Source organism: Euprymna scolopes, chromosome 34 (assembly GCF_053919585.1).
Source record: "Euprymna scolopes isolate OS-2025 chromosome 34, ASM5391958v1, whole genome shotgun sequence".
NCBI classification, from domain to species: Eukaryota; Metazoa; Mollusca; class Cephalopoda; order Sepiida; family Sepiolidae; genus Euprymna; species Euprymna scolopes.
Genome location: NC_136515.1, coordinates 60,429,050 through 60,453,431, shown reverse-complemented (window position 1 = coordinate 60,453,431; position 24,382 = coordinate 60,429,050). Strand labels below are relative to the sequence as shown.

Here is a 24,382-nt window from a genome sequence, read left to right as displayed (position 1 = left end):
TTGTTCATAATATATTTAAGGCCATATTCCAGTTTAGAGAAAATTCTGCTAATTTTATGAATATTTGTTTAACATAATGACTTGAATAAAAATTTAAAAAGCAAATGTCAATCATAATGATTCAATTGTACACTAAACAGCATTCATGCAGACCTCCTCCGTCTTATCAAAGAAGCTATTGTTGATTTTATACGCTGACCCTACTGCTCGAGCGGCGATAAAACTTCCCAAATGCACTTGTCGTGTTAGGCTATATAAAAATGATAACTTTGGATAAAATCGGCCCGTTTCTACTTCAATGGTATTTTTCGACTGTCGATTTTCGATATTTATCTAAAGTATTTCGAGACAAAACCTACACATCAAGTAAATTCGTGTGAAATTTAATAAAGTATCGGACAGTCTGCTTTGGAATCTGTAGGTTAAAAACTCTCTCTCCTTTCCTCTCTCCCCCTCTCCCTATGTCTATCACACGCACACACACACACACACACACACACACACACACACACACGCACACACACAACCTTTTATATATGACTACCAAGCCGCCCGGGGTTCCCGATAGTAAAATACGCAGACGCATCATTCATACAGAAACAAAGACATGTGCAGACAAGTAGTATGTTTTTTTAGTCGCGTGCAAGCGACTCTATAAGTAACTCCGTCGGTCAGTCGGTCGGTCTGTCAGTCGTTTGTGCTTGGCTTTTTTGGTTAAAATCAAAGATCTGTTGTTAATAGATGCTGTTCTTAGTTTTTTAAGTTTTCTTGTCCTTTGTTCCGGCAGATATGCAAGCAAATACCATATGTGGGGTTAACCCTTCATACCAATTGTCACTATCAAGCATCCCTACTCCCCGGGGAGTTGGTCCCCATCTCCTCTTCACTCCTCACATTAAAAATCGGCCTTGTGCCTAATTTGCTCGGTAGGGGAGCAAATAAATACCTCTTCACTCCTCACATTAAAAATCGGTCTTGTGCTTAATTTGTTGGGTTGGGGAGCAAATAAATACCAACCCTTCATACCAATTGTCACTATCCAGCTCCTCTACTCCCCCGGAAGCTGGCCCCCATTTCCCCTTCACTCCTCACATTAAAAATCGGCTTTGTGCCTAATTTCGTCGGTGGGGGAGCAAATAATACAAATCTTTGATACCAATTGTCACTGTACAGCTCCCCTACTCCCCCGGGAGCTGGTCCCCATTTCCCCTTCACTCCTCACATTAAAAATCGGTCTTGTGCCTAATTTGCTCAGTGGGGGAGCAAATAATACAAGTCTTTCATACTAATTGTCACTATACAGCTCCCCTACTCCCCCGGGAGCTGGTCCGCATTTCCACTTCACTCCTCACATTAAAAATCGACCTAGTGCCTTAGTTTCTCGGTGGGGGAGCAAATAAATACAACCCCACATATAAGACTTTGGTCAATGTAGGGAAAACTCTTTACACCAATTGTCACTGTCCAGCTCCCCTACTCCCCGGGGGGGGGGCCCATTTCCCTTTCACTCTTCACATTAAAAATTGGCCCCGTGTCTAATTTGGTCGGTGGGGGAGCAAATAAATACCTTTTTCTTGGCCTTTTGGTCAAGATCAAAGTGTAGTATCTGTTCTTACTACATGCTGTACTTATTGTAATATAAAGTGGGGGAATCAGTTTTCTGTATTAATTTTATGTAAAATGATCACCCACTTTACAATCAGTCAGTCTCAAACCCATTCAAGTCATTCTCCAGATCATTCAAGTTGTTTTTGAAGGATTCCAGTTATTTTTTAAGCATTGTTAAGCTCATTCAATTCATCCTTAAGTTCATTAAATCGTTCTAAGTCATTTACTTTTTATATTTAAGTAATTTCAGCCCATTTTTCGACCATTTTAGTTTATCTTTAAGAGGTTCATGTCAATCCTACATTCGCGCATTCATTCATTACACGAGAGCACGCGACTAATGGCTATCGGCCTTATTTTCTAAAGCGTCCACATCTAGTAAGTAAAAACATCATACTCACACTCGGACTAAAATCGAAGTCCAAACCTAAAGCAGTGAGCCAAGTACGATAACCATTAAGCTAGCTTGACACAGCATAAGACCTCATAATGTAAATTTCACACCCTTTAATCATTGGTCCAAGTCTTCTTGGATAAAAAAATGCCTTTTTTAACAAAAAAAAAAAAATGAAACCTTGGAAAGCTAAAGAAAATATCTGGCAAGAGAAATGAGTTGGGAGTTTCTCGTTTTCAATTTCTTGCCAAATGATAATTTTTTAAATGGGTTTCGGCCAAAGTTTTTGCAGTGAAGGAATCCAAATTCAACGATTTGACCTTTGAAAACTCTACCAAAATCCTCCGCCAATTTTGGGTCTACACACTTAAAATTTTAGATGTAAATTACTTGAACAGAGATCAAACCTTTAATTTGGTGTTAGCCCAAAACAATAAATCTTAAACGGTCATGATTAGGGCCAACGTTAAAAAAAATTGACCTTTGTGGTCTCTTCCAAATTACTCAGCCAATTTTTGGTCTAAACATTTGATATTTTATATAAAGTGTATTCAGACATAGGGTAAGCTTTTAAATTGTTTTTGGCCGAAAATCTTGCTTCGAAGAGGTCAAAATGCAAAAGATTTTTACTTTGCTGTCTCTAGAAAACTATTCAGTTAATTTAAGGTAAAAATATTTGAAATTTTACATAAAGGGTATTCAGACATACATCAAGCTTTTTAATCAGTTTTTTGCGCGAAAATTTGGCTGCCAAGATGTCAAAGTTGAAAGAGATGGCTTTTTGCAAAATCGACCAAACCCCTTCGCCAAATTTGACTCCAAACACCTGAAATGTAGGTTTCATTGACATGAGTCAAACTTTTATATATATATATATATATATATATATATATATATATATATATATATATATATATATATATATACACGACTATATGTACTAGGTTCTCACTGAGCGGAAAGTCAACAAGGAATAATATGTTAAGGTTTTATAAAAGGTGACCCAAAAAACCAGAGGACACTCAATTGTTTTTCTGAGCATTTTACAGTCAACGGAGAAAAAAAGGCCAAGGACTCTAGTGTTTGTATGTGATGTTTTGAATATAATAAACTAGTGATGACCAAAGGTTTATTTCATTCGGACAAAACATTAAGAAACGGGGCCAAAATAGAGTTGGGGCCCGTTTTTGGGGGTCACCCTGTATATATATATATATATATATATATATATATATATATATATATATGTATATATATATATATATATATATATATATATATAGTTATGAACAGTACATAGGGTCCGTGCAAAGCTGAGTTGAACTGCTAGTATATATATATATATATATATATATATATATATATATATGAGAGAGAGATTAGATCTACCCAACTAAATGAATACACATACAAACGGATGTAAGAAATATGCATCTCGGAACCGCAGTTTATGTTTGGCGATTATTAATGTCTTCTTTTCAGTCATTACATCTTCTGTATACAGTTAAGACAGCATGGACTTTCACGTAGAACCCATCTTTAGACCTTTGATACCTGTCAATTAAACATTCGTGATGGCAATACATCATATTGCAGGCTGCGCGTACCCCAATCAATATTCTTTACGGAGGATTAACACTTCTTACGATCATTCGTCGCTAACTTATCCACTGCTAGATTCAGACCTCGAGGATAATGACACCATCAAACGGATACTGTGCCAGCCAGTATTGACGCCTTACTCTTTACTGATTGCTCTGTCACGACGGCTCCCCTCCTCTCGGAGGTTACACAGGAAAACAGGGCATAATACAGAAGTGACCATTTCACAACATTTTGACCCGTTGACATTGTCTGCATGTTTTCTAATTAATATTATTTCCCCTTAATATTTTGTCATGATTATTGAATTTTTAACGCACAATAAATGACAGGCGTATTGTATATATACAACCGTGTTGTTCCGTTATTCATTGCCTGGTATTTCGTTAACCGTGAATCTCATAAGAACATTCCACGACGGAAGTACTGTATAGAATCTGGGTAGGTGCTACTTGGTTGTGATAATTTTACGGCCGGCACGCATATGTGTGTTTTAATTTTACGATGCATTTCGGAGACAAATTCCCTTTGGTATTTTTCAAACGGGATGTATTGTTCCATAGGTGTCTCTCTTGGTCTGGTGCTAGCTCCTGCTCTCTGCAGCAAATCACTACGGGTATTGCGACGTTTTCATTGCTCTGGTCTCAAATGGCAATGATGTTTAATTTGTCGTTGAATACTTTGTCCAGTTTTCGTCATTTTTCTCAAGCTACAATCGCATTGAAACAGTCTCAGCTGTTGTATCGATTTCTGTTACCAGAAATGGTTATTGCAGGCTGCGTGAACCCAAATCTATATTTAAATAGATGAACGAAACCCTCTCGAGAAAACCCCAGGCTTCCACTCCAATATGAAAAAAAATCCAAATCCCATCTATGTACATATTTGCTGTCTAATCTATTTAGAATCATATTTTGCATTTGGTATCAATGAATCAATCTGGGAAGCAGTCTTTTTCAGATTCTGTATCACTACAGCCTGCACTTTTCGCTCGACTCAAAGTCATGTATAGTTATTTTACATACAGGCATCAATAATGTAAAAAATGGTCTTAATGATGGCAATAATAATAATAATAATAATAATAATAATAATAATAATAATAATAAATAACAGCCTTTGAATATAATGAAAGCAAATTCTACCAAAATCTAAATGGAGGAAAACCAAAAACAGGACAACCGGACCCGACGGAAACCCAACCATACTGAAGTCATACATGGGAAGAACGAAAGGATTACAATAGAAAAGCAGAATGTCGGAAAGAAATGAAAATCACAGCAAATCGAATAAGGAACAGAGAAGGAAATCAACAAGGAAACTCTCAAGACAACCCTACGGAAAATGGCGAACTGGATAGCACCAGGTCATGACGGAATACATGGTTTAAGAAATTCACATCCCTACATAAAAGGCTAGTAACGTGAGGCCATGGAAATAGGTGACTGATGTAATACGGGAGCAAACAGAAATAATTCAAATGATTTCGTATTTCGTTGTGCTGAGCAGAAGATATCTCTGGATACAATCCTGTGGCTTCTGGAAGGGCATAGGCAATCCACAACTTTGTAGATGCCTTTGTAGCGAGAAGTTCTTTTTTGCGGGATGAGGGCACTGGTCATGCGTCCAAACTTCCAAAAATGTACATACAGCGCCTAGCCTTCCAAAATAGTCGCCCATCTGGAACTGGTCAGGCTCCATGTTGCTAAACTTCGGTGATCTGGTAAGAACCGGTGTGTCCACCTGATTGTGCCGTATACACAATAGGTACAATAGTCAGGACAATTGCTCGGTTTGGCAATTTCTCGGACAGAAAGAAACTGCAAAATAATATTCGTACAAATGCAATGAAAGCTATGCCAATACGTCGAACTCTTTATTCGAGAGACGGTGTGAATAGTGTCGTTTTTATTTACAAAGAAATCACCACTTATCAAAGCCCAGAGGCCACTGGAGGATAAGGATTAAAGAGTATACAGTGGTCGAAAGACAATATCATATTAATCGTTAGAAGTGTAAATTTGATAAATTGGATTCCTTAAGCTGAACGGTTATCAAGAAATTGTTTACGCTGGACTTGAAGACGGCCATATTGTAGTCAATTGAAAAGCAGGTAAACGGAAGATAGTTTCTACAGGTGTGCACTTCTAAGAGAGAAGTTTTGGTCATGGAATCTACGTTTAGGATAAGGCACAGATAAAGAGGGGGAGGTATTATTATAGTGTTTTCACTAAACGAGCGTTTCTCGTGAATGTTTGGCGAGGCGGGGAACATAGATTGGAGCTTAGACGAGCACTTGCCACGAAAAAAAAAAACAATAAAACAGAGATAGACTTGCAACGCCCCTTCTGTTAGAAAAAACTTGCAGGGGAGAGAAAAAGGCATCCCCCACTAGGCTAGGAAGTCTTTTCTGAACTCTGTCAAGCCAGGATAAGGTCTTCGTCCCAGCGCCTGCCCAAATGTGATAACAATACTTCACCCTTAGATGTACCTGGCTCTTATATAGATAGAGAATCGCACCAGTAGGTAGATATCTATTGAGTCGATAGAAGAATCCCATCATTTTTCCAGCGACTTTGGCAACGGATTGATTTAAGGTATGCATTTCTTTTAGATCAGGAGTAAAGGTCAAGTCCAGAAGCTTGTCAAAACATTGAGCCTCCCCAGGACGAGAGCCATTCGTTTCAATTGATGCCAGATTGGTATCAGAATGTTTATGATGCAAAGATAGAGACCTGGTTTAAGATACATTGAAAGTAACTAGCCATTTTCCCCAATTGTACCACATGCTCAATATCAGAGAAGAGAGAATCAGAAAATCAGAGAATGAGAGAGAACTTGGTCATTTAATGCCTTTGGTATGCTGCACTAGATTGTAGTCAGCAAAAATGTCTACGAATGATCTAAGGAGGTGATTTGGAAGATCATTAATATAGATCAGGATGAGAGTTGGACCCAGGATGAACCCCTGCATGGGGTTCTTAATCACAACATCTCAGTCGGTAGGGATAATCAACAATGAATTCAGGATTGCCTCGAGGGAGAGAGATAGATGGAAATCCATAGACCTAAATGACTGTACCCGGAAGGGCTGCACGAGAATGAATGGATTTTCTATATAAACGTTGCTTATTGCTTTAATTTTTGGAGAAAGAGAACGATTTACTTCGATTTAGTGACATGACGTCATATCTGCTTGGTTGCGACTTATGACGAATAATATAAATCTATCCACATTCTCTATCTTTATAAAAGCCAAGTACGTCCAGGGATGGAGTACTGCTGCCACATCTGGGCAGGAGCTGCTAAAAACAGTCTATCATGCCTTGACAGAGCACAAAATAGACTTCGTGGTTTAGTGGGGGGTGCCCTTTTCTCTTCCCTGCAACCTCTCTCCCACCGAAGAGACGTTGCAAGCTTGTCTTTGTTTTATCGCTATTTCAATGGCAGGTGCTCGTCTGAGCTCCAATCCCTCGTCCCCCGTCGCCAATCTTTCACGAAAAACACCCGTCTGGCTGAAACTACTCTCAATAATTTTCCCCACTCTTTATCTGTGCCTAAATCCAAACGTAGATTCCATGAGCAAAGCTTCTTTCTTAGAACTGCACGCCAGTGGAACTCTGTCGCTTGCCTGTTTCCCACCTGACTACAACTTGGACGTCTTCAAGTCCAACATAAACAAACTCCTGACAAACCGCCCCCTTAAGTAAGACTCTCTATCAAAACTCCCAATACTAATGATTACTACAATACTATCTCATTGATTACTGTACACGCAATAAACCTTATCCCTGAGTGGCCTTCGGGCCTTGATAAGTGTTGATCCCCATGTATATATATATATATATATATATATATATATATATATATATATATATATATACAAGCTTGCTAAAGTAATTTAAAAAAAACATTTTTAATACAAAATCGTCTTCGTTATTTCATTAGGTCAGTAGATATTAAGAGAAATCGGAATAGCAAAAGTATTCTAGAAGCGGTCACGTGTTAAATGCTACAGGTTTACAATGAAAATGTGTCACTCAGATTTTAATTACAGCAACATTTGTCATATATATATATATATATATATATATATATATATATATATATATATATATATATATATATATATTAGAAAATAAATAACTTCGTTTTATGTATTACTTTTACCTTTTCTCAGTCGAATTATGTTTCTTTTTTAAGTACAATAGCAGTATGGATTTTTTCGCTTGCCAATAAAATTAATAAGACGAAGAATAGAACCAGTTGTTAAACTAATCTGTCAAAGATTAGGATTAGAAAGAAAGGATTATGGTAAAGAAAAGTGTATGCACTGATTTATGTACGAACAACAGTACATACACAGGCAATACTATAAACACACACACACTAACCTACAAAATAGTGTCGACAAAAATACAAAAACACATTGAATATAGGTATATATTTCTCCAAGTGAAATGATTGAATAAAAAGCTTAGAAATACAAATATATACACACAAGAGTACTTTTGTATATTTGTTTTATTTTTTACGTCGTATGTTTGTCTTTTAATCAATTCCATCTTTTCTTTCTCTTTCTCTACAAATATATATGCATGCATATATATATATATATATATATATATATATATGTGTGTGTGTGTGTGTGTGTGTGTGTGTATGTATGTGTATGTGCGTAGAGAGAGATATAGTACTGTTTCTCTGTTTCACAGCTCATCAGTGCGGCTACACAAGCAACTACCTCATATATATATATATATATATATATATATATATATATATATATATATATATATATTATCATCGTCACAACGTTTCAGTCGTTTTGCCCTCCGGCCTTCATCAGGTTTTTTGTATCGAACTGGGGAACCGTGTAATAATAAAGGGTTGGGTTCGAGACTCCTAACAAACGGTTCCCCAGATCGATACAAAACACCTGATGAAGGCCGGAGGGCAAAACGGGCGAAACGTTGTGACTATAACAACCAAGATGAGGAAGTCAGTCCGACAATCTCAATCAATGAAAACACCTCATCTCAAAAATACAGACAATTACTATATATACATATATATATATATATATATATATATATTCGCAGATCATCATATAATGATTAGATCACTCTGACAGACGTTGAAAAACATTTTAAAATAAATGTTTAAATTTCAACAAGATTTATAGCAGTTAACGATGGCCGAATGGATCAGGTCCTTGCTAATGAAGCCGGAGACGACTTCTGTTGCCGGGTTCAACATCGACTGGTGTTAATCGTGACAGTCTGTACTGATGATTCCTAAAAGGATGAAAAACTAGTGTTAATATGTATTTAATACTTTTTAGTATTTAATTATGGAAGCCGCATAAAGAAAATCGCTTGCTATCGTTTAGCACGCTCAGTTGAAATAAAGTCGGTCATTGTGCTTGCACTCGCAGATCATCATATAATGGTTAGATCACTATGGCAGGCGTTTAAACATTTAAAAATCAACGTTTAAATTTAAACCATATTTATCGCGTTCATCGGCTGCCGAATGAATCTAGTCCCTGCTAATGACGTCAAAGATAGTTGCTGTTGCGCTGATGATTCCCGAAAAAAGGAAACACTAGCTAGTCTCTATAGGTATTTAATAATTATTATAGTATATATATATATATATATATATATATATATATACATACATATATATATATTATATATATATATATAAATAAATAAATACATATATATATATATATATATATATATATATATATATATATATATATATATATATATATATATATAGACTACCAGTGCTCTATTTGGTCAGTAAATTTTATAGACAGGTATGGAATAGATAGTATACGGAATTTTAGTATAAAGATGATAATATGAACAGAAAGCAAATTATTTTATAAATATCTGTTAAATCAAGTATATTTTTTACATAGTAAATACATTTTTGCTAATGTCTATGCACATGAACAAAATTATATACAACTATTACCTTTTCTTTTCACCATTAAACTTTATTGTCTTCCAGAATGTATGTGATTATATTCATTATTTTCAACTCATATACATGTATATACACACACACGCACACACACACACACACACACTCGCACACATATATATGTTTATGTATCTATATAATTATAAACAAAAAAATTCATATGCCCGTATACATTTATTTGTCGATGTAACAAGGAGACACAATAATAGGAGGAAGCGTTATATTCTCCCCTCAATTATCTTGTCTCCTTAAAACATCGAAAAATAAATGTATGCATACCAACATATGGATTTATATAGTCTAATATAGTTATTATTATATTTAACCTCCACTTTAAATCTTCAACCTTACATATATTGATAGCGCTAATGTTAACCTTCAAGTTTATATATTTGTTTAACCACCGACTCATATATCGATGGCTCGGTTCAGTCTTGAAAGACAAAAGAATGCCTCCTATAAGAGCAGATGTGCGTTTTATTATGAGACAAGTTTTGCGTAATCTCTCCCCCCACCCCTCTCCTGAATCGGAACTGTTTTATTCAGTGGCAATGAGAAATCCAACACGATTGGAAACAATGCTGCGGTAAACGGATAGCACACACAGCACCTTGATGTTCCAAACGGCTACTCATTCAGTACTGACCAGGTTCAACGTTGTTTAACTTCGGTGAGGAAGTGGGAATATATATATATATATATATATATATATATATATATATATATATATATATATATATATATATAAGAACAAATAATTAATAAAACATGTTTAAACCTACAAAAAGGAAACGCAAATTAAGTGGACTGTCCTTAATTCGCGGAGTTTAAATAGAAATACACCTTCTCACTAGAGGGTAATAATTCTGAACTCACATCTCTTGTCCCCCCCCCTCGCCAATCCTTCATGAAAAACACCCGTCTAGCTGAATCCACTGTGAAACATTTCCCCCACTCTTTATCTGTGCCTAAATCAAAACGTAGATTCCATGAACAAAGCTTCTTTTTTAGGACTGCATGCCTGTGGAACTCTGTTCTGTCTGCCTGCTTCCCACCTGACTACAACTTGGATGTATTCAAGTCTAACGTTAACAAATTCCTAATGAACCGCCCTCTTAAGTAAACACTTAATTATATCTCTACACTAACGTACTGTACTTGCAATAACCCTTATGCCTGACTGGCTTCCGGGCCTTGATAAGTGGTGACCTCCGTGTAAAAAAAAAAAGAATTAGCAAAATGCGAAATCGGACTTTACTTGCAAAATATTTCATGAAACTACAAGTAAGCCATAGAGATTACTTGATAAAAGTTTTTAAAAAATAGTAATTCAAAGGGAATATTGGTAAAAAAATGATGTCATGATATCCAATAACTGTAAAATCCAAGAAAAGTTGGTTGAAGTTCTGTATCCAGAAGTAAAAATTCAAAGGAATCGAGTTACTGGAAAATATTTCGATGTCATCCAAAAGGCAGAATTCTTTGAAATCATTCACAAAGAAAAAAGAGCGAGTTAAAAATATTATTATAGAAAAAAAGATAAATTTTCTGTAGAATGAAGAAATGGTGAGATTTTAAATCTCTTCTGCCGATGCCGACTTTCTAAATACGAATAAAGAAACAGAAAATATGAGTAGTGATTGAGTTATTTTTTTTTTAGAATTGAAAATACAATGTCACAATGACCTAGGCAAACAAATGTTGAAGTGGTGCACGAATGAGGGCAGAAAAAAGGGATTACATGAAATAGACAAGTAATGATTTTAAAATTAAATGATCAGCAGGTTTCCCAAGATTGAAGCAGTCCAATTGCGTGAAATGAGTAGTCCTAAATCACAGAGTGTTTCTATATTCAGTGGTCTGAGTTAAATTAGAAACATCTCCATCTAATAGATTAGGAAGGTTATTTAAAATTGTGATATAAAATATATATAAAGTAAATAAATAAATAAATGAACAGATTTAAAGAGGATAAAACGACATTCATGAGAAAGAAATTTAGCCGGATCCACAGTTTCCGCTATAAAGTAAAAACTGAGAATTGTACAAAAATCAACATACATTTACGCAATTGTGTATGCAAATGCACATAGCAAAGTATAAGTAAACCCACATACAAAAATATAAATGTATTAGTAATTGGATATATTTAATTACTTGAAATGCTTATTGAGATAAGTTTTATTTATAAATTTTATTTATTGCAGAACCAATATGCTCAACTAAAAAGATTAGGAAAATAGTCCGCAAAATAAACAAAATTGAGATTAGATGAATGTAATAACATATGCGCATGTATACACCCATCCGGAAACTGTAGATGTAAAGCTGGCAAAACATAAAGGAAATAAAGAATTACAAATAAAATTATAAAGTTATTAAGTGCTGATAAAGTATGTAGAAATTATCTGTAATATTATTGATTGTGTATCTTTAGGCTTAATATAAGGGCTGTGTAATTTCAAACTTGTCACATTTAAATTTGGTCTTATGTTCGCAATAATAGATTAGTTTGTTTTTAGAGTATATTATATTGCAACTTGGAGGGAAAGTAATTATTTTAATAGCTTTTGCTGGGCAGCGGTCAGATGACTTAGAGCTTGGAGTATATGAATGTACCTTTATTAGGATAATCCATTTCATTTAGAAGGGAGTATTATTAGACTACAGTTTTTAATTAAAGTGCTAAGGGAAGTTCCTTGGTTATTATTAGAATTTTGACTGTTAAAAGGAAATGTGTAGTTTTATATTCTTTTCTTTATTAAAGTTGTAGTTCTATGATTGCTTATAGAAGGGCTGCTTGATTCGTTTAGTTAATCAGTAATTCTAACAGATGGTTGGTGGGAAGGGAGAGAACTCTATGACAGAATATTAGTGTCTGTTATGGGAGAGTTGCGTGGAAGCTATGTAATCGTGCATGAATGTATAACAACTCTATGGATGCAGTCATTATTGAGTAGGTAAAGCTGTTGTTGTTACATCTGCATTTATTTTGGGGTTTAATTGGAAATATAATTTTTGGCAGATTAAATAGTTTTGTTATTAGATATTAAGATTCTTGGTGCTTAATTAGGCATAGTGGAAAAAGACATCTGTTTGAGTTTATATTAAAAAAGAACTATATCTATGTGGGTATTTTAAAGAGTTTTGTACAATATTTAACACTTCTTTAGTTATATTGATTTTTTACATTTACGCTAAATGGAGGATTAAATAAAATATTTTTCTATCACCGAAGGCGATTTGGTGGATTAGTGGTGTTACTATTAGTATGTTGGTTCGGATTATAGGTGTAGCTTGGTGCATTGCTATTGATAGCAGCAGGTATTGTTATTTGAACTGGTTTGTTGCGAGTTATATTTTCTGTGATTACAAATTTAAGACGTCAACAGGGGTGGAGCATAATAGTTGTATTTAAGCTTTTCATTGTATCCTGAATTTCTTAAGACATTGATGAAGAAGGTAGCATTTTGATTTAATTTTTTTTTTATCGGCAGAAAGATTAGAAATTGTTCTAGAGAGAAATTATGTTATAGATTTTATAATTGAATTGGGGTGGTTAGAGGACTTACTAACGTATAAAAGTTATGGTAGAGTTAATGATAGGGGCTATATATCTCCGTGTTAAGATAAACTGTAATGTGTAGAAAATATGAAGTTTTTTTTATTTAGTTCGATAACTATAGAAAAGTTAAAGTTATTTTAAAAAATATGTAATGCGCTGTCTGTTGCAGTGAATAAAGCGTCGTCTTTATAAAAGACCCTTTGGATAAGTTTAAATTTGTATTTAAGTCATTTCAGTAAAAAGAGACCCACGAAATCTGCAACGCATGCAGAGTCCGACATCCAATTAAAATATAAAAATTGTTAGGGTTGTCTTTTCTAGTCAAATATTTATTGTTAAATTGTATAATTGTTTTTCTGACTAAGAGAATTAATTTAATTTTTAAATTAGTTAAGTCATAATTTCTTATAGCCAAAATTAGAGCCTTATTTAAGAGGATCGCAGAAATAGGTTGATCATAGTAGTTGATGTCAAAAGTTATGAAGTTAAAGAGGTGTTTAATTTTTTGGCAAAGAAACTAATTAATTACGGAATCTGACTTTTGCCAAAGAGGGAAGATAACTGTTTCTTTAAAAGTGGGAATAATTCTAAAATATTTTTGCTCACACCACCAAAGTCAGAGCTTTGTTGGGCAGAACAATCTGATGGAGGGGTTGTCATAAAAATTAGATTTATGGCTGAGTGAATTACATGAAATGAATCGATATAAAATAAAATGCATGTTCGAGTAATTGAAATGAGAAATAAATTAATGTTAACAAGTGAAACATGCATGTTCCTCCGTGAGTGCACAGTAAACGAGACATAAAAAATGACAAAGTTCAGCATTGGCCCCTACCCTCCATTTAGCCCCTAAAATCACCAGGGGAAGGAAAACCATGGTAAAATTAACCAACGGTACATTTTTAGGCCTTAACATGTACATTTGAGTTCTGTCTCATGCAAGAAAATAAATGACTAAGTCCCTCATTTGCCCCCCTCCGCCATTTAGCGCCAAAAGTCCCTAAAGCCCTAACATATTTAAATTTGAGTTCAGCACCATACAAAACTGCTAAAAAGACATACACAGAAAATTTTGGACAAATATGGTAAAATAGACCCAAAAATGGAACGTATTTATTACCCCTAAATGAACCCCTGGGGCACATCCAAGAGTTATTGCGAAGTATAGACAAAAAAAATTATATAGAAAGCAGGTATATACAACTTTTTAGAAAGTTTTATAAAAATCCACGGTATCGGTGTTTTTTTAATAAGTACAAAAGTGTTAATTTTAGCCATTTAAACCCGGAATTCATCCCTGGGGGCAACTGGAGTTTTCGCGGAAAATCCGTTCTGTTACTTTTTTTACTCATATCATGTTTAATGTTTGTGCAATATTTCAAAACATTCCAAGGCGTATTTATTGAGAAAATTGCGGATAGACGAACGGACAAAGGTGAATTTACAGATTCCCCCTCCTTTTGTCTGATAGAACAGAAATATATTACATTTTTCACCTACGATCTATGCTATTACAGGAAAAGAAACTGTGTGTGTCTGTGTGTGTTTCATTTATGTGTGTGAGTTCGTTCCGTATCAACTCGAAAACCCCTAATTAGATTTTTATAAAATTTCAAGCGAATGTAGTTTATCTTCATGGCATTGTTTTTAGATAGGTTTTGTATCGAAATTTATTTGATATGTATCGATAATCCATAATCGAAATGATTTAATGAAACTTTGAACAGACGATTTTGATCAAAATTAACACCTTACACAGCTTAACATAACAAGTGCACTGAGAGGCTTTATTTCCACACAAGCCAAATGGCCAGACATATAAAATCAACACTAGATTCTTTGATATGACAGGCTTGAGTTCGAAATAATTGTTTTTTTGGAGCACAATTGAACAATGATAATTGAGTTTTGGAGTTTAAAATTTAATTCAAGCCATTATATATGAATATATATTCAAGCCATTATATATAAAATCACAATGGGTTAATTGCAGTGTAGTACGGTATAATCGCGTTGACACACCGGTTCCCGTCAGATAATCGAAGTTAAGAAACGCTGAACCTGGTTAGTATCAGATGGGTGACCATTTGGGAATTCTAGTCGCTGTATGTGCTCTCCGCTTATCTCGGCATTTGTTTCCAGTCGTCCTGTACTTCACTTGCAACTGGTATTTAACAATGTCGTATCAGGAGAGGTGTGGTTGGAGATTGCGCACCTCCTGCAATAAAAATTTCACAACACTTCGTGGGTATCCTTAGTCTGTCCAAGACTGAAGGAGCCTGTATCCACAGTGTAATGTAGACTACAATGTATTGTGGACTAATTCGGAGCAGCATGTGAATCTTTCTCCCAGTACACCGCAATGGGTCCCCATCTAGAGTAGCAACTCTATCGATTTGATTGAAAATTGTGCGATGTGTTCGATTTCGATGATAATAAAATCATAGGGGTGAGAAACATTCGTTGACAATCATTCCATCCTAGGAAACGTCGGGTCCCTCCTGTAAATCAAATAAAATATAGAAAATTAAACAACAACACAAATCCATAAATTTATATCCGTTAAACTGGATTTATGGGTCAATCATTTAGTATTTTTTTGCTTCGCCACGTGAGCAAAATGTGATAAGAGGTCGTCTTTAATGTGTGTGTGGGGGGGGGGTGCTTCCCGAAAGTGGCAATCTGGAAGTGGGCAAAACTTCTCCTAGTGTAGAAGTGTTTCTCCTAAACTGACTAAGAACAAATTAATTTATCTCTAGCATCAGAACAGATAATACACTGTGATCTTAGATCTATTTCTTCTAATCTATAAACTTACATTTTTCGTGGCAGCGTGAGTTTTTTTTTTCTGTTTTGCCTTCTCTATTTTTCTCACCCTCACTCTTTTCTCCTTATCCCTCTCTTATTCCAAATATTCGCTTCTTTCACTCTCTTTTCTCTCTTTGTCATTTCTCTATATTTATCTAAATTCTTACTCCATTTTTTCTCCCCGTCCTATCTCGACCCCTTCAGTTTTTAATAAATACAAAAGTGGTTTTAATTTCGTTCAATTATTCCAGTCCAACGAATAACCCAGACATGTTCATTTGATAAGCCGTTTTCCGGTCGAAATAAATTTATAATGAGATCGGGATGAATTTGCTATTTGTTTATCTTTTTTTAATTTTTTATTATGTATATATATATATATATGTGTGTGTGTGTGTGTGTGTGTGTGTGTGCGTGTGTGTCTACCTCTGTGTGTGTTTAGCCGGATTTAGTCTTTTTAAATAATCCTTAGGAATTTGTAGGATTAAATATAATCTCCATTTTCATATATTTGTATGCTTGGTGTTCGATAATCAATATTACCATTGCATCTGTCTGTGGATGAAGATTTCTCTTCGGTCGTAGAAAAGATGAGGTGCATATTCTAACAACTTTCGAATAAATCCGATTTTTTTTTTATCTTCGTAAATTTAGGTCAAATTAAATTCATGATGTTTTATATAATTTCTTTTCAATGCACATGGCATGTTTTTCTAATCTTTATGTTACATGCAGGATATTTTGACCCGTTTGGTCACCTATGTTCATTATGGGTCGATCTTCACATGCTTTAACCGGTCTATTAACGGCAAAAGGCTATTGGCATTTTAATCTTGTCTCTTTAATTCAAATAATCTCTTGTGAATTATGTTAAGAAAAAAAAATGATCGGCAATGTTTACAGGTGACAGACATTTGTTATGCAAATCGCTTCAGACCAGACGTGAAGCCACTTGTTGTAAGAGCCAGCAATCAGAAACGATGATTGTCGAAAGAAGGCACGTCAGATGTTGTCGATCTTATTTTGAAATTACCAAGGTTATAGGTAGAATGGAAAATAATTGGCAAAGTTGCAGTTCTTGCAGTTCTTGCAGTTCTTGGAAAAAGAAGATACTGGAAAAGAAAGCTGCATCATAATAAAATAACAAAACAGGGATTGAATTGAAAGAACAAGACCACTGAGTAAAACGGGATGGGGCAATACTCGGAAATATATCATACGATTCTTAATAAAATGTGCCATAACCTATTATATAAATGTCAGCTGTCTGTTTAAATGTATGTATGTATGTGTGTATGTATGTCTGCTTAAAACTTTCGACAGCGGCGACGGATTTTCACAAGATGGGAATCTTTTTGAAGGTCGACCCTTCGGACGATAGATATAAAAAAAATGGCTTAAAACATTAACCCTCAACTGGACACTTTTTTACAAGGACGGGTCGCTTTTTACGATAACATTTTCGAAAGTAATTCCCTCTTTTCGATTGACTAACCTTAATTTAAACTTTCGCCACTTCCGCTTTGGCGATGGACGCAACAGAAAAGTCATCACATTATTTTCCTCCATCGCGGCACGTGTGCGACCCTGCCTGCCTACCTGCTTACTACCACTTATATAGTATAGAGTGTGAAACTTACGTTAATTTTCGCTAGCCGCGTAATTCTTGTTTTCTTTCTTTCTCGCTTTTTATTCCACTCATGTTTAGCCGTATGTCTGACAAAGGGAAGAGAATTGCAGTTCTCTTGTTCAAAATAGATCCGAATGTGATGTATCGGTAACTACTGTTTGGACTTGAACCAATATTCTTGGCATCAAATTGGTTTATGCAATGTCCGCAATTCGCTGCAGAAACGTAAGGGCTTCTATTGTTAAGATTCGAAGTCGTGAAACAAGATGTTCACAAATGAACAGAATTTAGGCACTGCTTAGTATCGGCAACTTTTTCAATTTCACTTCTCTTATTTTGTGACGTTTTTATCAATGGATAATAAACAAATAAAATAAAATAAATCAAATTGCCAATTAGTTTGATTTTATTTTATAAGTAATAACTAGGGCAGGGCCAACATCACATTTTTTCATTGTTTGTATTCTCGGGTGTGCATTAGTTAATCCCTTATATGCTTTTATATAGAATGATGTGGTTCTCGATTGAGTATCTGTGTCTAACTGTGTCGGCTATATACTCGTGAGTCAAAACAATCAGAATACGCTGTTTTAATAACAATCAAGGTCATAACGCCACTCGAGGATAAGGGTGACTCAATGTAAAGTTGTCACTGAGACAACAACTTAGTGATCGATTTTGGTTAGAATTATGTAATATTTAGTTATTTAATATAGCGGAACAGCTGAAACGCGTTTATATTGGGCTTGAAGCAGATCATGCTGTAGTAAGCTGGGAAGCAGACCAGGACAACAGAGTTAAACACGCGGACAGTCTTTGAAACTCTTATATTTTCATTAATCAGCAATCAATAACCAAATGAAAAAGCTTAATAAATACACGAGCGTTTTCTGGTCTTTATCACATTGTTTTACCCTTGTTTACTTTGCAGTGTTTAATGAATGGTAAGGTTCATGTTGTCCTGTAATTTTCGATTGACTATTAAACAAATAAAGCATTCCATGCACGAAAGACAAAAGGAAACTCATGCTGAGTTTTTCTCAAAGTTTTCTCTGAATGAATTTACATAAAACAGAGAGACTAATAATTAAACAATTGCTTACTTCATAAACTTATAAACCTTAAAACATAATAAATATTTGACGAAAGTAACATACATCGGTAACCTTCGCTGAGATCATTAATTTTGTACATGTATGTGTAAAATTCATAGAAGTGCCCAATTCGGATGCTACGACTGTCAGAAATGATTATATATATATATATATATATATATATATATATATATATTATTTAGTTGCTATATGTATTAGGTAATATATATGCATGTATAGAAATATATATACATATATATAAATGTATATATATATGTATATGTATATAAATATATATATATGTATATAAATGTACATAAATGTATGCATATGTATATATATATATATATATATATATTTATACATTATATTTATTATATATATATTCATTATATATTATATATTATTTTTATGATTGTATATTATATTAATATATATTATATTATCTATTATATTATATATATCATATTATGTTATATTTATTATTATATATAATAGTTATTATTATATTACATTTATGTATATATGCATATATATATGCATATATACGTATATATGTATGTTTGTATATATGTGTATATATGTGCATATATGTGTGTATATATGTACATATGTATATATATATGTGGATATATACAGATATGTATATACATATGTACATATATGTATATATGCATCTCTATTTATACATATCTGTATATATATTAACCGATATGTATATACATGTGTACATATATATATGTATATATACATATTTATATATTCATATATATGTATACGTTAATATGTGTATATATGCTTTTATATGAATATATATATATATATATGTATACATGTATATTTATATATATGCATATTTATATATATGCATATGTATATATATATATATTAAATACGCTGATAAAATTGATAATTTTTTTTAATTCAATACCTTCGTTTGTCAATAGGAATGACGCCAGAGCCAAGCAAATGAAGAATATTTTAACGTCCCTATATATTTTCATATTCATAACACGTGGGTAACGTACACCAGTTATTGGGATGATTTCATGGTAAATCTGTTTCTGTCCAGGAAGAATATTGAATACTCCGTAAAAATATCGAACCATGGACCGCCACAAATAGGACGTAAATTTATTATATAAATATTTCCCGTGGAAAAAAAAAACGATAAAAATGAAATAAAAGTCGTAGACATCTCAGTGACTATTAAGACTTCCCTCGTTTAGGAATAAGTGTTCGTGTTTATCAAACAATTGCGATATATTTGTAAGTTTTTTTTTTCACTAGCAAAGTCTATGCGGTGGTGTGCAATGTCGAGATGCGGGAACCGTACATATCATGGGTGCAAGCTGAACTCCTTGGAAATCAAACGTGGTTTACCCCCTAGACCTGCGGCATTAACGATACGCCGTGGTGCCCATGAACCGATCCAAGGAAATGGGAAAATAGCTCTACTGCTTTGCAGATTCCTTGTGAATGATAAAGGCTACTAGAGTGCAGGCATGCATGCAGTGGCCCTGCTGATTTAACAGCGACAGCTACCACGGGTCTCAAAATTATAGACCGAGGATAATTTCGGGAAGACAAGATGGCAGTTTTCCGTGGTTTTCCGACTTGATTCGGGAGTGCATATCCCACTGTGAGTTATATGCGCCCTCAGATACCAACCTGGAAATTTCTACGACTCGATGTGGTACATATATCGCCTAGTCTTCCTAAATGGTCACCCATATGGTATTGACCAGGCTCATCGTTGCTTAATTTCGTTGATCTGCCGTGATTGTGCCGTTTGTTTCGGTCTAGACAATCGAGGGGCATCCTGGTTGTTTTGCATACTTAGGGTTTTTTATCACCGGAATACGCCGGCACCTGGAGTGGTCACTCCAGATTTGTTATAAGCTTGACATAGATTAGTATGTTTCACTATCAACCACTCTCTATCTGTGCTAAAATCTCAACCCAGATTTCATGAACACAGCTGCTTTCCTGTAACTGCCTGCCTGTTATTCACTGTTTCGCTAGCCTGCTTTCCAGACGACTACAATATTGTCGAATTCAATTTCAATGTAAACATTATCTTGTTGAAACGTCCCCTTAAATAACGAAATTTTACCCAAATTGCATATTAACGATTACTTCAATACCACCTTACATTCATTAACCCTTTCCTCAAGTGGTCGTCGGGCCTATATACGTGGTTACGGTCTTTGTACCAAATGCCAATATTTCTTTAGTAGAGGACTATTCCTCATATGAAGTAAAGGTAACAAAGTGGCCAACAATTCGGGCAGACAAGCTGCATGTGCTCAGTTCGATACCAGTAGGTTCCGTATCACGATTTTGACTTATGAATGTTGACAACATCCATGTGATTAATCCTTTAAATATTTAGTGTCAACAACTGAACTGGCATGTTAAAAAGCATTGTAATTTTGATTGATAAAAATTGATTAATGTTTATATATGAGGATTAATATATATCGCTTTGTTATTTAATTGGAATTTATTGAGAAAAGTAATATTTATTAATTTTATCCTCACCTTTTATTAGTTGCTTCACGACGTTTCGGCCAATTATTCCTCTGGCCTTCGTCAGGTGGTAATCGCGACTGATAAGAACTCTGAACCTCCTGACTGCATTTATTGCAATTACTGCCTTCCGTAGTTGTTGTCGTCTCACCACAGAGTTTCTATTCGTCGCGGTTACAACCTGACGAAGTCCAGAGGAATACTTGGACGAAACGTCGTGAAACAACTGATAAAAGATGAGGATAATAATCCGCCATTTTTTTTTTAATTAAAAATAAAAATAAAAATAAAAGTAATATCGCTTTGTGTTTTTAAGTATAGTAGGAAACGGTAGAGAATCTAGATAAAATCTAAACGTATGTAAAAACTGCTGGAAGTACGCCGGAATCCAGAATTAAATTTGTGCAAACTTGAAATATGTCCTACGGAATAAGGGTGGGGAGTTTCATGTTTTGGTTTCGATTCTAGTTTGGCACACAATTCATACATTTATTTTTATTTTTAATCTTGCTAATACATGTTAGGTTTAATATAATAATCAATAGAGAATTGTCTCTATAATAATAAATAAGTAGTTTGCCTGAATTAAAATATAATATGTAAGCATGTATTACTACCGGCCAACGCCAAGCGGCCTGCTAGTTATCGTATAACGCCGTTGCTAAATATTTATTTCTACATAGCTTTCGTGTATTTGGCAACACTGACAGTTAAGAGGAAAAACGTGACGAAAGTCACAGAAACGTTCGCCATGCACTTGAAGTGCAGTAAACATTTGCTATTAAATTAATCGAAGAATACTTGAAACAGGTCTTACAAAAGTGATTTTAACTGATTAAAAACAATTAACTTGAGATGCACGTAAACTTTAGTGTCTTCGTTCTCGCGGTACAAGTGTTGTCAGGACAACCTGACATGATGCTGATTACCCTATAAGTAAACACTGGCTAAATCTACAAAAACAGCATATCATTTTAAGCTAAAAATTACCAGATTACATGCACGCATACCTTTGCTCAATATAGAAATGGTGAACAATTTCCTAGTAATGTTATCAAGTTAACAAAAAAAGTTCTTGCAGTTTTTTAACTTCTGGTGAACATATCTTGACTCCAAAAAAATTATTGATCAAAATATCGACCATCAGAATCAACACATCTTTTTGCCAACGCGAGACAAGTTTATTTGTGCCAGTAACGTACAAGTCTTGCGTTCTGGTAGCGATGATGTCGCTGAAAGCGTTTCTAATATCGCTTAAGTTTTTTTTTTTTTAAGTATTAGTCACGTAGAAAGTTGTCGAGATGATTAAAAAATATGGTAGTCGGTAGGCGATAGCTCTTAAAGTTATGGCGGATGATGCAGAGTTTTGTAACCCAATCTGTTCAACTTCTGCAGAAACGATTTAGAAACGTGTTGTAGGGCATTGTTGTTGAGGAGAAGTGGGACTTCTCTGTAGTCTCATGCGGGGCGTTGTTGTCAGAATTCCTGATTCATTTTATTCATTTTTTTTTTACAGGACACTTCGTCGTAATGGTTTCGCCTGTATTCAGAAAATGTAATGGATGAGACAAGTTGCAGCTTATGAGACAGTCAACATGACCTTCTTTTGACGCACCTCTGGCTTTGGGAAGTGTTATGGAGCTTTGTTGGCGTCTAATCACTGAGCTGAGAGTCGGTTCTTGTCGTAAAGGACCCACTTTTCATCGCACGTCACAATTCGGTCAAGAAGCTGGTCCTTCATGTTGCGCAAACCAAGGGAAGTTGACACTCCATAACGGCGTTTATTTTGTTTGTCGTTTAATTTGCGAGGCACCCATTTGTCATTTTTTTGGTCTTTCGCAAGTTCAAAAGTAATTCTGTGTAGATGTACTTCGACTAAAGCACCTAATTGATTGCTGTCTGCATCCGATGGCTTAGCACTACTCTCATTATCTTTAAACCTCTCATCGCCGCCATGAAATTTCATAAAGCACCATTGTGCTGTGCGTTGAATAGTGGTTCCTTAACCAGGCACTTCGTTTATATCACGAGCTGTTTCAGTGACTTTTCGGCCTAATTTCAGAAATCGGTAGCTTTGATTGCAAAAACAAGTGTGGAGGGCAATTATAGGCAATGGTTTCTATAGAGTTACGATTTTACGCCTGAAAAAAATCAAATTGCTGATTTTTGAAGATCGGACGTCTTACTTTGGGAACATGCACGTGAGATAATCTTTTACACTTGATTGTGTAAGTATTCATGTTTATCTAAAGTAAATAAACTAGTATATAGTTCGGCAATAATTTAGATACGGATAGAATAATCGCATTACTTAGTCCTCTGAATTACTAATCGGATATTATTACTTCTCTAACCTTTCCGTCGATATAAACTGTTACTTTCTTTAAGCGGTTATTGTTAAATTGGGGCATTTTTCATTCGAATTAAGGAATTTGCACAGAATTTCGACTGAACATTTTACATAATCTAAATTGCAAAGTTGCAAGTCCTCGAAGCTGATTCTCTGTTTTGAGTGTTATTTTTCACGGCCTTCGTTCAGGATTGAACTCAGCACCTTTTGGTACCTGTAAACTTTGATACAACGACTATGTCACTAGTACAATTCTTAGTTGGTTTTTGTTAATGTTAAACCTATGTTGTTATTCAAGGTTTTCTCTCTCTCTCTATCAGAGGTGTCCCAATTGCATTCAGCTCTATGCTTGGTTTTCTCAGTAAGTTGTTATGTCCGAGCATGTGAGCTGTTTCTTTAAGTTTTCTCACTTTCCAGTGGGTCTCTCTGTTTATTATTTTTACTTCATCCCATAGGGGGTGATGGTCCCCCTCTCACTCCATCAGCAACTATGTCCCAGAGCCTAGCTGGAGTCCGAACACGGTACCCCCGTAATAATAATAAAGGGTTGGGTTCGAGACTCCTAACAAACGGTTCCCCAGTTCGATACAAAACACCTGATGAAGGCCGGAGAGCAAAACGGCCGACACGTTGTGACGATAACAACCAAGATGAGGAAGTCAGTCCGACAATCTCAATCAATGAAAACACCTCATCTCAAAAATACAGACAATTACTAAAGCTTTCCGAGTTCGACAAAATCTACCAAGAGAAGGAAGGAGGTTACACTGATTAAAACGTTGTGCGAATTACACTC

At 34.8% G+C, this 24,382-nt stretch overlaps 2 pseudogenes; one reads left to right on the top strand and one right to left on the bottom strand.

Moving 5' to 3' along the window:
* The first annotated feature begins 1,565 nt into the window (after window positions 1-1,565).
* On the top strand, window positions 1,566-1,693 carry LOC145259363 (U2 spliceosomal RNA; annotated as a pseudogene).
* A 21,200-nt stretch (window positions 1,694-22,893) lies between these two features.
* On the bottom strand, window positions 22,894-23,202 carry LOC145259248 (histone-lysine N-methyltransferase SETMAR pseudogene; annotated as a pseudogene).
* Between the last annotated feature and the right edge of the window lie 1,180 nt (window positions 23,203-24,382).